The 12,971-nt window shown below is 46.7% G+C and overlaps 1 long non-coding RNA gene across 2 annotated transcripts; it reads right to left on the bottom strand.

The window, feature by feature from the left end:
* Positions 1-1,422: 1,422 nt before the first annotated feature.
* On the bottom strand, positions 1,423-12,560 carry LOC139176439 (uncharacterized). 2 transcript variants are annotated; one of them, XR_011560924.1, is made up of 6 exons: positions 12,400-12,560; positions 5,998-11,991; positions 5,382-5,502; positions 4,460-5,117; positions 3,530-3,785; positions 1,423-1,618 (listed from the first exon to the last, which is right to left on the bottom strand). It is a non-coding gene; the product is annotated as an uncharacterized lncRNA (long non-coding RNA). The 2 variants fall into 2 exon arrangements; XR_011560923.1 differs by having other exon boundaries at positions 5,998-12,560.
* Between the last annotated feature and the right edge of the window lie 411 nt (positions 12,561-12,971).

The raw sequence follows: 12,971 nt of genomic DNA, 5'->3' as shown, positions 1-12,971 counted from the left end.
ATACAAAGTAGACTGACTGTTCCTTAATCAGGAGCTCAGTAAACACCCCTTTCCTGGGAGAGCCTCCCAGAGGGTATTCTGGGAAGCCCGGAGAGTTTTTAACCCTCATTAGCTCCAACTAAAAATGGACCCACTGGAATTTTTACAGGCAGCTATTAAGCAGGAGTAGAACTCACAGGGCATTATTATGAACATGGTTACTAATTATGCCTCACAAGCCGGGGATAGGGGGTGGGGGTGGGGGTGGGGGGGCAGCTGGGGGCAGAGGATGCTGTTGGGTTCCTGCCTTCCAGGGGGTGAAATTACTGCTCTCTCATCCTTGACGATTTCTCCATCTCCCAGCCAGGCCTCTGGGCTGTCCAGGTCACCCTCTGGTGAACTTGGCCGATAGTTTCTCTTTCAAGAATGTTACAGCCAACCAAGCCATCCGCGCGCCACAGGTAAGGAGTTCACACACCCATCATTGAGATGTCTGATGACGGTCAGCAAGTGCTGAGCCCAGCAGCGGCTCGACACACAGCTAACTCCTCCTCTGCCAGTTGCTTCCTCCTGCCGGGTCTTATTTAATCCTTCCACAACTCCTGTGAGGTGGCTGTCGTTGAACCAATTTTCAGAAGGGCAAACGGGTTCAAGGTTGCATGGCTCAGCTGAGTCTGCACAGTATTCTTTGCACGGACTGTACCTGGAAACCCTTCTGGATCATGATATGGTGATCATTTTCCTGAAGGCAGGGGACTTAGAGACGCCACAGGAACATCTCAAAAGGCAGAGAACCATGGCCAAGGAGAGAGGAAGGAGGAGAAGGGTTAAAACAAAAATCATCTACTCCAGAGGGGACACTATATATCAGACATGGCCCGTAGTCATGTTTTAATTGGCCTACACACTCTTATATGATGGAATTTGTTGCTGATATTTGAAAAACCAGAGCATTTCCCCCAAAGAGCCAGACTTCCAAGTTGTCTCTTTTACTTTTTTTGGCATGCCAGGTCGTAGCTGCAGCATGCTCGATCTAGTTTCCTGATCAGGGATCGAACCCAGGCCCCCTGCAGGGACAGGCGGATTCTTAACCACTGGACTACCAGGGAAGTCCCCCAAGCTTGTCCTGAAAAACTGTAATCATTTGGCCAACCATTGGTGGAGGCAGACTAGGGCTTCCCTCCTCTTTAAAGAGGACAGTACTCTCCAGCGTGCCACCGTACCCACTCGGCCAGCGTCACCCATTTCTGTTCCTTGCCTGACACACTGACAATTGAGTTTATGGTCCCTGATCTATTTCCACCGACCCCCTCCCTGTAAGAAAAACAGGACCCAGTGAGGTGACAAGATCAAAGGCACATGGGGTGACCTAAGACAACCACTTAGCTTCCCTAGGCTGCAGTTTCCTCACCTATAAGATGGGAATGTTGATAGTGCTTGTCTTAACGTGGGCTGCTGGAACAACATACCACAGTCTGGATGGCTGAAACAATAGACATTTATTTGCTTAGAGTTCTGGAGTGTGGAAAGTCCATGATCCAGGTGCCAGTAAATTTAGTTTCTGGGGAGAGCTCTCTTCCTGGCTTGAGGCGGTCACCTTCTTGCGATGTCCTCACATGGCCATTCCTCAGTACATACTCTGTAGGGAAGGGCAAGCTATCTGGTGCCTCTTCTTGTGAGGATACTGACCCTATTGGGTCAGGGCCCCAGCCTACAATTTCACTTAACCTTAATCCTTTCCGTAGGGACCCCATCTCCAAATATGGCCATATAGTTAGGGCTTCAGCATACAAATTTGAGGGGGGACACAAGTCATCCTCAACATTCAAAAAACTAAGATCATGGCTCAGTGACAGATCTTATTTTCTCAGGCTCCAAAATCACTGCAGACGGTGATTGCAGCCACAAAATTACAAGACACTTGCTCCTTGGAAGGAAAGCTACGACAAACCTAGACAGTAGATTAAAAAGCAGAGACATCATTTTGCTGACCAAAGTCCGTTTAGTCAAAGCTATGGCTTTCCCAGAGTTGGACCATAAAGAAGGCTGAATGCCGAAGAATTGATGCTTTTTGTGTTGTGGTGCTGGAGAAGACTCTTGAGAGTCCCTTGGAGCAAGGAGATCAAATCAGTCAATCCTAAAATAAATCAACACTCAATATACATTGGAAGGACTGATGCTGAAGCTGAAGCTCCAATAATTTGGTCACCTGGTTCGAAGAGCCAACTCATTGGAAAGCTTTACACTGATGCTTGGAAAGACTGAAGGCAAAAGGAGAAGGGGGCAACAGAGGAAGAGATGGTTGGATGGCATCATTGACTCAATGGACATGAATTTCAGCAAACTCTGGGAGAGAGTGAAGGACAGGGAGGCCTGGCGTTTTGCAGTCCATGGCGTCACAAAGAGTCAGACATGACTGAGTGACTGAACAATAACAGTTCAGTCCATCAGTTCAGTTCAGTCGCTCAGTCATGTCTGACTCTTTGTGACTCCATGAATCGCAACATGCCAGGCCTCCCTGTCCATCACCAACTCCTAGAGTCCACCCAAACTCATGTCCATTGAGTCGGTGATGCCGTCCAACTAACTCATCCTCTGTCGTCCCCTTCTCCTCCTGCCCTCAATCTTTCCCAGCATCAGGGTCTTTTCCAATGAGTCAGATCTTCGCATCAGGTGGCCAAAGTAATGGAGTTTCAGCTTTAGTATCAGTCCTTCCAATGAACACCTAGGGCTGATCTCCTTTAGAATGGACTGGTTGGACCTCCTTGCAGTCCAAGGGACTCTCCAGAGTCTTCTCCAACACCACAGTTCAAAAGCATCAATTCTTCGGTGCTCAGCTTTCTTTATAGTCCAACTCTCACACCCATTCATGACTACTGGAAAAACCATAGCCTTGACTAGATGGACCTTTGTTGACAAAGTAATGTCTCTGCTTTTTAATATGCTGTCTAGGTTAGTCATAACTTTCCTTCCAAGGAGTAAGCATCTTTTAATTTCATGGTTGCAATCACCGTCTTCAGCCCATAATGGTGCCCATTTCCTAGGGTTGCTGTGTGAGGCTGGCCTGAGTCCATGTGGGAAAAGCACTCAGCGTCTGGCGCATCATATGTTCTCAGTAAATGTCAGCAATAACATGTGACAATAACAGTGAGGGCGTAGGCTCCCTCTTTAGCTTTTTGTAGCACTTCCTCTGCCAAGAGAGATGCTTGTCATGGTCTCTCAACTGCTCCCCAGACAATTGTCTATCATAAGGTCGAGGAAAGTGTTAGCATTAAGGAAGGAAGACATGTTGGCACGTGTCTAATGCTGACTCTTTCCTCAGGTTAGACACCAGGGAGCCTCCAGGGAGACTGACAACAGGAGACCCCGTGGTCGTCTCCTCTGGGAAAACTGAACACCCCGCTGTAAAACTGGGCTCACACTCCCTCTTCAGTATTCCAGCCTCTTCAGAGGCTGGGCAGACAGTCAGCCTCTCAATGTGGTTAGCTCGTGGCCCAGATACACAAATGCCTGGATTTCCTTCTTGTGTAGAGTCCTTGTCCCATCTTACCTGTCTTTCCTTTTCATCTCCGGGTGTGGAACATTCCCTGGAAGGCACCGGGCCTGTGTCCGGGCCCTGGAGATCCAGTGTACTGGTCAACTCGATCTGCTCCACAGTCTACTCTCTGCTCTGCGCTGTGCCGGAGGCTGTCCTTGGTGGACTGGGCTCCCGTCTCCTGCCCTCATCTGCTCCTTCAGGCCTCAGGCAGGTAACAGCTTCTGGGTTCTGCACCATCCCTAATGGTCCCGTCATCTCCCCTCTGCCTCTGTCAAAAAATATCTTTCACTTAAAAACCAGTTCGAGAGTCCCACCTGTCTTCTGCTTGATCCCTGACTCATATAGAATGAACCTGACCTGTACAAAGATTTTTAGGGCACAGTAGAGAGGTCTGAACCCAGAAAAACTGCTCAGTGGCAGGGTGGTGAGTCAGGCACTCATTCTGCTCAAGGATGATTTTCCTGCTCCAATTTCCATGACTATTTCATATACACACCCTGTGGCAGTCACCAAACACCTAGAGGTGGCTGCCTGCCTCAGATGGGATGCTGCAGGCAGCTGAGATTGGCAGATAGAGTGCCCTTTGTATCACTTGGGTTCCTGGACCTTCAGAAACTCCCAGGGTAGGTCCTGTACGACCCAGATCATGCGTCTCCATAGCAACTGCCTTAGGTCTCATTCATTAGCTGGGGCAGGCCTGGGTCACCGCACTTACCTATTCATTTGGGAAACAGATGCTATTTTATTAAACTGCTTCTTTTTGTCTTCCTATAGTGCCCAAGAGCCAAAAGGGGCTTCCTCACATAACCCCAGTGTCCCAAGGCATCTGAGCGATGGCTCCTCTTTGCATGAATCTCAGGAAACCCATAGAGACCAAATTCAAGTATTTGCAAGATGGCTGCTGTTAGAGACTGTATTTTATTTACCTATTTATCTACTTACTTATGGCTGCACTGGGTCTTCATCGCGGTACACGGGCTTCTCATTGCCGTGGCTTCTTGTTGTGGCTCGCGAGTTCTAGAACACAGGCTTAGCAGTTGTGGCATGCAGGCTTAGCTGCTGCATCGTGGCATGTGGTATCTTCCCAGACTAGGGATTGAGCCCATGTCGCCTTCACTGGCAAGTGGGTTCCTCACCACTGGACCACCAAGGAAGTCCCAAAAGACTTGATTTTTCTGTCCGTCCAAAATTCATATGTCAAATTCTCAATTCCCAGTGCAATGGTTTTAGGAGATGGGACCTTGGGCAGTGATTAGGTCAAGGGTGGGGCCCTCATGAATGGGATTAGTGTCCTTGTAAAAGAGGCCCTGCAGAGCTCCCGTGTCCCCTCCACCAGGCGAGGGCACACTGAGAAGCTGGCTGTGCAGGAACCAGGAAGTGGGTCCTCACCAGTGTCTGGGCTCTGCCAGCACCGTGATCTTGGACTTCCCAGCCTCTGGAACGGTGAGAAATCAATGTTTGTTGTATGTAAGTCACGCAGTCTGCGGTCTTTTTGTGAAGGGGCGGGCCCAGGGCCTCTGACTGCACTGTCAGGAGTGACAGGAGGTTTCTTCTCTGAAGGCTGCCATTGTCATTTCACAGCAGATGATCCTCGTCCTCTCTGGGAAAAAAAGTAGCTGAAACCCAAGAAAGTCTTAAATTTCTGCTCCCTCTAGCCAAATGTCCTCAGAGCACCTCAGAACCCTAAACCTGGCAGGAAGAACCATTGTCCAGGGCCCGCTGCTGCCCGTGGGTCGTTCAGGCCCCAGTGGGGTCCTCTCCCTGGGGCCTCCCTGGTCTGAGTCCCTTTGCTTTCATTTCTCCTCTGTGCTCCCCCTTCTCCCGTGATCCCTCTCCAGGGCTTTGGTTAGAAAAACTAATGAACCTGAAATTCAAGGGACTTCTCTAGGAGGCAAAAGTTTGAAACATCAGGACAGTAAAACTTTTTGATCATAAGAACATCCGGGTCTTGACTGTGACGACCATTTAAATCCACATTCTTCTTGCTATTAAAAAAAAAATTGAAAAAAAGAGTTGGATTAAGAGAATCTTCTAGTTCTGCCACTTATTAATTGTATCATCTTATGCAAGTTGCCTAACCTTCTAAACCCCAGTTACTTCCTTTGTAAAATGGGAATAATAATACCTGCCTTACAGGCTTAGTATAATAGACGGTTGTTATGTTTTCAGGAGTTAGTGCCCCCTTCACCTTTTAAAAACTTTTCACTTGGAAATAATTTCAAACTCACAGAAAAGTGGCAGGAATAAGAATAGTGCAAACACTGTCTGCATACTCTTTACCATTAACATTTCACTTTAAATCTTTTATTATTTTCTTCTACACACGCACACAGAGTGAGGTATTTTCCTGAACCCCTTGGGAGTAAGTTACACATTGAATAGCCCTTTCCCCTGGTATACCTCATATTTTCTTTTTTAAAATAAATTATTTATTTCTTTACTTATTTCTTTATTTTTATTTAAAAAATTTTTGCTCGCACTTGGTCTTTGTTGCTGCTCTCAGGCTTTCTCCAGGTGTCGTGAGCGGGGTCTACTCTTCGTCACAGTGCCCAGGCTTCTCTTTGTGCTGGCTTCTCTCCTTGTGGAGCACAGGCTTTAGGCACACACGCTTCGGTAGTTTCGGCTCACAGGGTTAGTCGCTCTGTGGCATGTGGAATCTTCCTGGACCAGGGGTCGAAGCCACATCCCCTGCATTGGCAGGGGATTTTTATCCACTGTACCACCAGGGAAGTCCCCTAAGGTACATTTTCTAAGAAAAGGAATCAGGATATTCTCTCACATCACTATAGTACAATTACTAACTTCCATAAAGCTGACAAAGACACAATACTTTTATCTAATTGAACATCTAGACTCCAGCTTTGTCAATTGAACCACTAATGTCATTTACACCATTTTTTCCCTCTTAGGTCAGGATCTAGTTTATGATCAGATATCACATTTAGCCATCATGTTTTTTTAGTTTAACTCTTTTTTTTTTTTTTTGGCCTTGCCATGTGGCCTGTGGGATGACCACCAGAGAAGTTCCTAGTCTTTCCTTAATTTGGAACATGTCCACAGATTTCCTTTGTCTTTTATTACATTGACAGTTCTAAAAATATAGTTTTTTGAATGGAAGTTTCCTTATTTGGGATTGGTATGATGTTTCTTCATAATTAGATTCATGTTAAGGATGCTAGTCAGACTGTTGTATAGGGGATGTTGTGTTCTCTGGATATCACATTTGGAGACACGTGAATGGCACCCCACTCCAGTACCCCACTCCTGGAAAATCCCATGGATGGAGGAGCCTGGTAGGCTGCAGTCCATGGGGTCGCTAGGAGTTGGACACAACTGAGCGACTTCACTTTCACTTTGCACTTTCATGCATTGGAGAAGGAAATGGCAACCCACTCCAGTGTTCTTGCCTGGAGAATCCCAGGGACGGGGAAGCCTGGTGGGCTGCCGTCTCTGGGGTCGCACAGAGTCGGGCACGACTGAAATGGCTTAGCAGCAGTAGCAGATGTTCATCAGCCCATAACTGGTGATAATAACTTTGATCACCTGGTCAAGGTACTGTGTTACTCCATTGAATAGTTACCATTCTTCCCCTTGAAACTTACAAGCAATTTGAAGTAAGACACTTAAGATCATGCAGATATCCTGCTCCTCACTGAAATGTCCCCTAGCATGCATTTATGACTCTTGCCTGAAAAAAGTCTACTATGAGGATTGCAAAGTGATGATTTTCTAACTCTGGTATTCCATTCACCTTTACATTCTACTATAAACAAGATTCTTCCCTTCTACACCACTTATTTATGTATTTATTTATAATCAATATAGCCTTGTGGGTTTCTATTTTTCCACCAGCTGTCTATCTGGTTACCCTGGGGAGGGCTGCTGTATTGCAGGCTCAGTATCAGTCTTCGCTGTTGGCCGGCTGAACTCCCTCAACAATGGCAAGAGCTGTGGACCAGATCTGGTTTCAATTTAGAAATGAGGTAAGGGTGTATGATTTTTCACTATGGTGATTGAAGTTGGCCTTCTGCTCATAGCTCTCTGTTCTTTCTAATTATGCAAATCAAGTAATACTTTAATTGGCTGCCCACCTATCACTCCTGGTAGGGTGACCATGGGTATCAGTTCGACTGGGGTGGTTCTAGTGTACACTTATTTCCCCCACGTAATCATTACTAGCACACTTTTCACTCTTGAAAGTGGCTCAATTTAGACAATATGTGTGTGTGTGCATGCTAAGTCACTTCAGTCGTGTCCAACTCTTTGTGACCCCATGGACTGCAGCCCACCAGGCTCTTCTGTCCATGGGATTCTCCAGGCAAGAATACTAGAGTGGGTTGCCATGCCTTCCTCCAGGGAATCTTCCCAACCCAGGGCAACTGTGTCTCATGTCTCCTGCATTGGCAGGTGGGTTCTTTACCACTAGTGCCATCTGGGAAGCCCAATTTTGACAATGAATACCCTCCCTTTAGGAACACCATGATTTATTATCCAAACACCAGGGGTTCCTGCAGATAAAGTCACACTGGTCTTCCTGCCTCCTTGCTGTCCATTGTGGTAAGTATCCCACCTTGTCCTTTATGATCATGTGCTCCCACCAGGGCTTTGCAGTTCTGTGATTTTTATCATCTCCACTAAAATCATGGAGCTCAGTCCCACAGCAGCTTCCCCCGTACCATCAACTTTGAACTACAAGGTCAGTCATGTCATGCTCACAAAAACAAAACAAAACAAAACAAAACAGACTTCCTTACTAGCACACTCTTTATTGCTTTAGTGAAGAGTGTGTCCTCTGGGCCAGCCCAGGGAACTAGTCAGGTGGTGGATTCTTGAGCCGTATATGATAAACTCTTCTAATAGTCCCTCCTTCCTGAATCTTCTGACCCCTTCCTCAACACTGCACATGGAAATCTGGCTTCTCCACTTTGCTTACTGTAGGCCATTTTTGAGACCAGGCTTCAAAAAGCCACCCTAGCAAACTCTCCGGGCAAGCTCCAAGCATCCTTACTAAAATATTAAATCTCGAGTTCTATGTGAATATCCCCAAATTAGTAAATTCTTCCAATTGAGCTTCCTGCTTCACCCCCACCTGCAAACAGAACATCTTCCAGATCCACTCCCACATGCTTCTACAGTTCCTGCCAGTGCACACCAGCCAAGTCCCACAAGATTTGTGGCAAGCATGCTCTTTCTCCCTGGAGCAGGACTTCTTCCAAGTGTGGGCTGTGCGACAGCCTGACTCTGGGTTTTGGCAGAGGCAGTAAGTGGCGGGGCCAGGTCTTGAGAAGAAGCCTTCTTTGGGCAGGAACATTCAGGAGATCTGAAGGGTCAAGAAACTCATCCACCCCTATCCCCGGTCTCAGGGTCCCAGTCTTTCCCTATCAGGGCTCTGCTTTGACGTGGATGCCTATCAAGGCCATGCATTTAGTCTATTTTTGCAGTTCTGCTACCCTTGTGGTCAAACTGGCTCATCCTAAAGGAAATCTACAATGAACATTCATTGGAAAGGCTCATTCTGAAGCTGAAGCTCCAATACTTTGGCCACCTGCTGTCAAGAGCTGACTCATTGGAAAAGACCCTGATGCTGGGAAAGATTGAAGGCAATAGGAGAAGAGGGTGACAGAGGATGAGATGGTTAGAGAGCATTACCGACTCAATGGACATGCATTTGAGCAATCTCCGGGAGACAGTGAAGGACAGAGGGGCCTGGTGTGCTGCAGTCCATGGGGCTGCAAAGAGTTGGACATGACTCAGCGACTGAACAGCCACAGCCACTTGTATTCCCAATGTTTCCCTCTCCATCAATTCAACCCAGTTAAATACGTGAAAGCTGTGATGCTATTGCATATCAAAGCTACTGCTATCTCTCTTGTCACCAGCAAAGGACTCTATTGACTTCATACAGCGAGGAGACACAACCCAAAAATCCATCCTGAGGACTCGCTTTCTAGAACCACTTGTAAAACCGGTTGTCTTAGCTCTGTTACTCTAGAAAACAGGATCTGAAAGCAGAGATGAAATCTGATTGAGAAGGCAGCAAGAGTGAGTGAAAAGGGAAACAAGGTGGGCTAGGAAGAGAAGCAGTGCAGGACGGTCTGTTCTCTTGCAGGTAGGTGCTTCACCACCCTCTGCAAAGAGCCGTGGCAGGTGCTTCAGGAAGTACGTCTGCTCAGCCATATGGGATGTCTCCAGACAGTGTTAGAAAATCATGACTCAGAACAGTCCATAGGAGGCAGGAAGGAAAGATAATGTATTTGCCCAGCTGCCTCTCATTTCCTCTTTCTATTAGTCAAATGTCCCTCGTGCAGGCCGCAGGCTCAGTCACTTCAGTCATGTCCAACTCTTTGCGACTCCATGGACTGCAACCCGCCAGGCTACTCTGTCCATGGGGATCCTCCAGGTAGGAACACTGGAGTGGGTTGCAATTTCCTTCTCCAGGGGAATCTTCCCAACCAAGGGATCGAACCGTGTCTCTTATGTCTCCTGCGTTGGCAGGCAGGTTCTTTACCACTAGCACCATCTGGGAAGCCCCAAAATGTTCCCCAGAGGGAATTAATTCCCTTAGATTCCCCATTGAGGGCTGCTTAAAAGCCACATCCTTCAGTGTGACATTTCATCTGATGCAGAAGTAGTAGACGGCTCAGAGACTCCAGACACGCGGTCAGCCAGCCTGGCTGTACAGCAGCAGCCAAGGGGGACCTGATGGACAAGCGACTGTCTATCCCAGATGGCTGAACTGCACAGATATGGCTGGCTGTGAAGGGAGCTGTGGAGGCAGGAAAAAAGGCAACATCTAGCCAGTGTGATTAGGCTCATAAAATGCATCTCATACATCCATCAAGAGGCTATAAATATCAACAGGTGGTGGAGCTAGACGTATCATCATCAGGTTAGGATTTTGTCTTATTTATCTTAGAGACCCTAGCAACTGGCACTTGAAAAGAAGATACCATTTGAACTCAGTTTTTATGGTTCCAAACCATAAATTAAAACTACTACATGTCTCTGCTATGCCAGTTGTTATGCTGGTGAACAAATAGGACTATGCTCTCAGAGGTTGAGCAGCTGGTCATCATGTGTCAAGTTGGCCTTGCCCCACTGTGTGCATATGTGGCTATGTCACTCTTACTAACCACCTGAGCCCTGGCTGCCAAAGGAGGAAAGGAGGCGATAAATTAGCCGTTTGGGATTAACATATATACGGTACTATACATGGGCTTCCCTGGTAGCTCAGCTAGTAAAGAATCTGCCTGCAATGCAGGAGACCCTGGTTTGATTCCTGGGTCAGGAAGATCCTCTGGAGCAGGGATAGGCTACCCAGTTCAGTATTCTTAGGTTTCCTTGATGGTTCAGACAGTAAAGAATCCTCCTGCAATGCAGGAGACCTGGGTTCGATCCCTAGGTTGGGAAGATCCCCTGGAGGAGGGCATGGCAACCCACCCCAATATTCTTACCTGTAAAATTCCATGGACAGAGGAGGCTGGTGGGCTATAGTCCACAGTGTTGCAAAGAGTCAGACATGACTGAGTGACTAAACACAGCAGAGTACTATATATAAAAGAGATAACCAACAAGGACCTACTGTATAGCATAAGGAACTATACTCAGTATTTTGTAACAACCTATACGGCAAAAGAATCTGAAAAATACATATATTATAAATAAAAGTATATTATATATAAAAGAATATATATATAGCTTAATCACTTTTCTGTACACCTGAAACTAACACAACATATCAAATCAACTATACTTCAATTAAAAAATTAAAAACAAACAAACAAAAAAACCCCCCTAAAACCCATAATCTGTCTGGCCTGGGTTCACTTGAGTGTTATATAACACGAAATACACAAAGAAATGGAGAACAGAGTCGGCTGGTCCACACAATGAGTACAGTTCTCAGATGCAAAAGGATTCTGAACAAAAGGGCCCTTCTGACCTCCAGTCCTTTCAGCGGGACAGCGCAGCTCACATCAGAAGCTGTCTTACCACCTCTTTGGAAAATTAACCAAATCTCATAGCTGTCTTCTTAGACCGTTTCACTTGACTCCCCACTGCACCCATCCCCTGGGATGGAGGATGGATAGTAGGAATACTGGAGATGAAAAACAAAAGTGTTTCCTTCAACTGTGGGGGAGTCCTGAGGTGCCTAGGCCACGAAGATGATCGATGACCCTCTCTGGTCCCTAGGATCTTGATCCGGGTGAAGCAGGATCCAGGCCCTGGGTTGACATGGACCTTGTAGTTGTTTGAATTTGGCCTGAGTGGGGACACTGGAGATTGATGCCAAGGACACTTGCCAGACACTCTGTGATGTTCACTAACGGGTCTGATCACTTGAGCTTAGGAAGCTCCCTTTTCTCCTGAGGGCTTGTGAGGCCATATTCTCTACTCTGCATACAGATCTGCATCTTGAAACCCTAGTCTCCTGGACTTGAAACCCCAGGGGAAGTGAGGAGAAAGAGACGGATCTGAAAGAGAGTGAGAAAAGGGAGGAAGGCTGTTTGAGGTGAGAATACAGCTCATTCTTCTGAGGCATGTTTTCTCCTAATCAGGAAATGAAAACCAAGGCAATTATGTATTGAGAGGATAACTCTCTTTCCATTCCCTATTTTTTCCAGATGTGCTTGTACTTGAATTACTCAGATAATTTCCTGAATGTTATTATTAGGTCCATTTCCTCTATCTGGACCTGAGTTACTCTCACTGTGGAATCTATAAAGTCCAGGGCCTGGGCTCTGTCGGTGATGCTGCAGGACTGGTTAGGAATCCAGGTCTCTACCTCACCTTTCTTCTGAGCCAGGAGCTACACTCCAGCACCCACCCCTCACCACACCGTTCTCTGAAAGTGGAGTTCCAGTTCCACAGGAGCGACTAACCCGTAGCATCCAGAAACAGATCTGTCATCAGTGGTTTTAGATGATTGCTTCTTTTTCCTCTTCATTTAAAAAAAATTATCTATTTTAATTGAAGGATAATTGTTTTACAGTGTTGTGTTGGATTCGGCCTTATGTCAACATGAATCAGCCATAAGTATACATGTCCCTTCTCTCTTGAATCTCCCTCCCACCTCCCACCTCCCACCTCCCACCCCATCCCACCCCTCTAGGTTGTCACAGAGCCCAGGTTTGAGTTCCCCAAGTCGTAGAGTAAATTCCCACTGCCTATCTATTTTACATACAGCAGTGTATATGTTTCCATGCTACTCTCTCCATTCCCCCGCCCCGGCAATAAGTCTATTCTCTATGTCTGCAGATGACTGCATTTTTAATTTGAGGTTAACCTAGCATTGCTGTCACAGCTGCTTTAACTCCTCAAAGCTGGCAGGCTGGCCTGGAGTTTAAAGAGAAAGGCTTTACAGCCAAGTTCTGAAGTCTCCATAAGCGAGGAAGTCAGAGGATCATAGAATCTTAGAGCCAGAACAGACCTTGGAGAGTGAGCGATCTGCTCT

This window comes from Bos indicus, chromosome 16 (genome assembly GCF_029378745.1).
Source record: "Bos indicus isolate NIAB-ARS_2022 breed Sahiwal x Tharparkar chromosome 16, NIAB-ARS_B.indTharparkar_mat_pri_1.0, whole genome shotgun sequence".
NCBI lineage: Eukaryota > Metazoa > Chordata > Mammalia > Artiodactyla > Bovidae > Bos > Bos indicus.
This window is presented reverse-complemented; position numbering and strand designations above follow the sequence as displayed.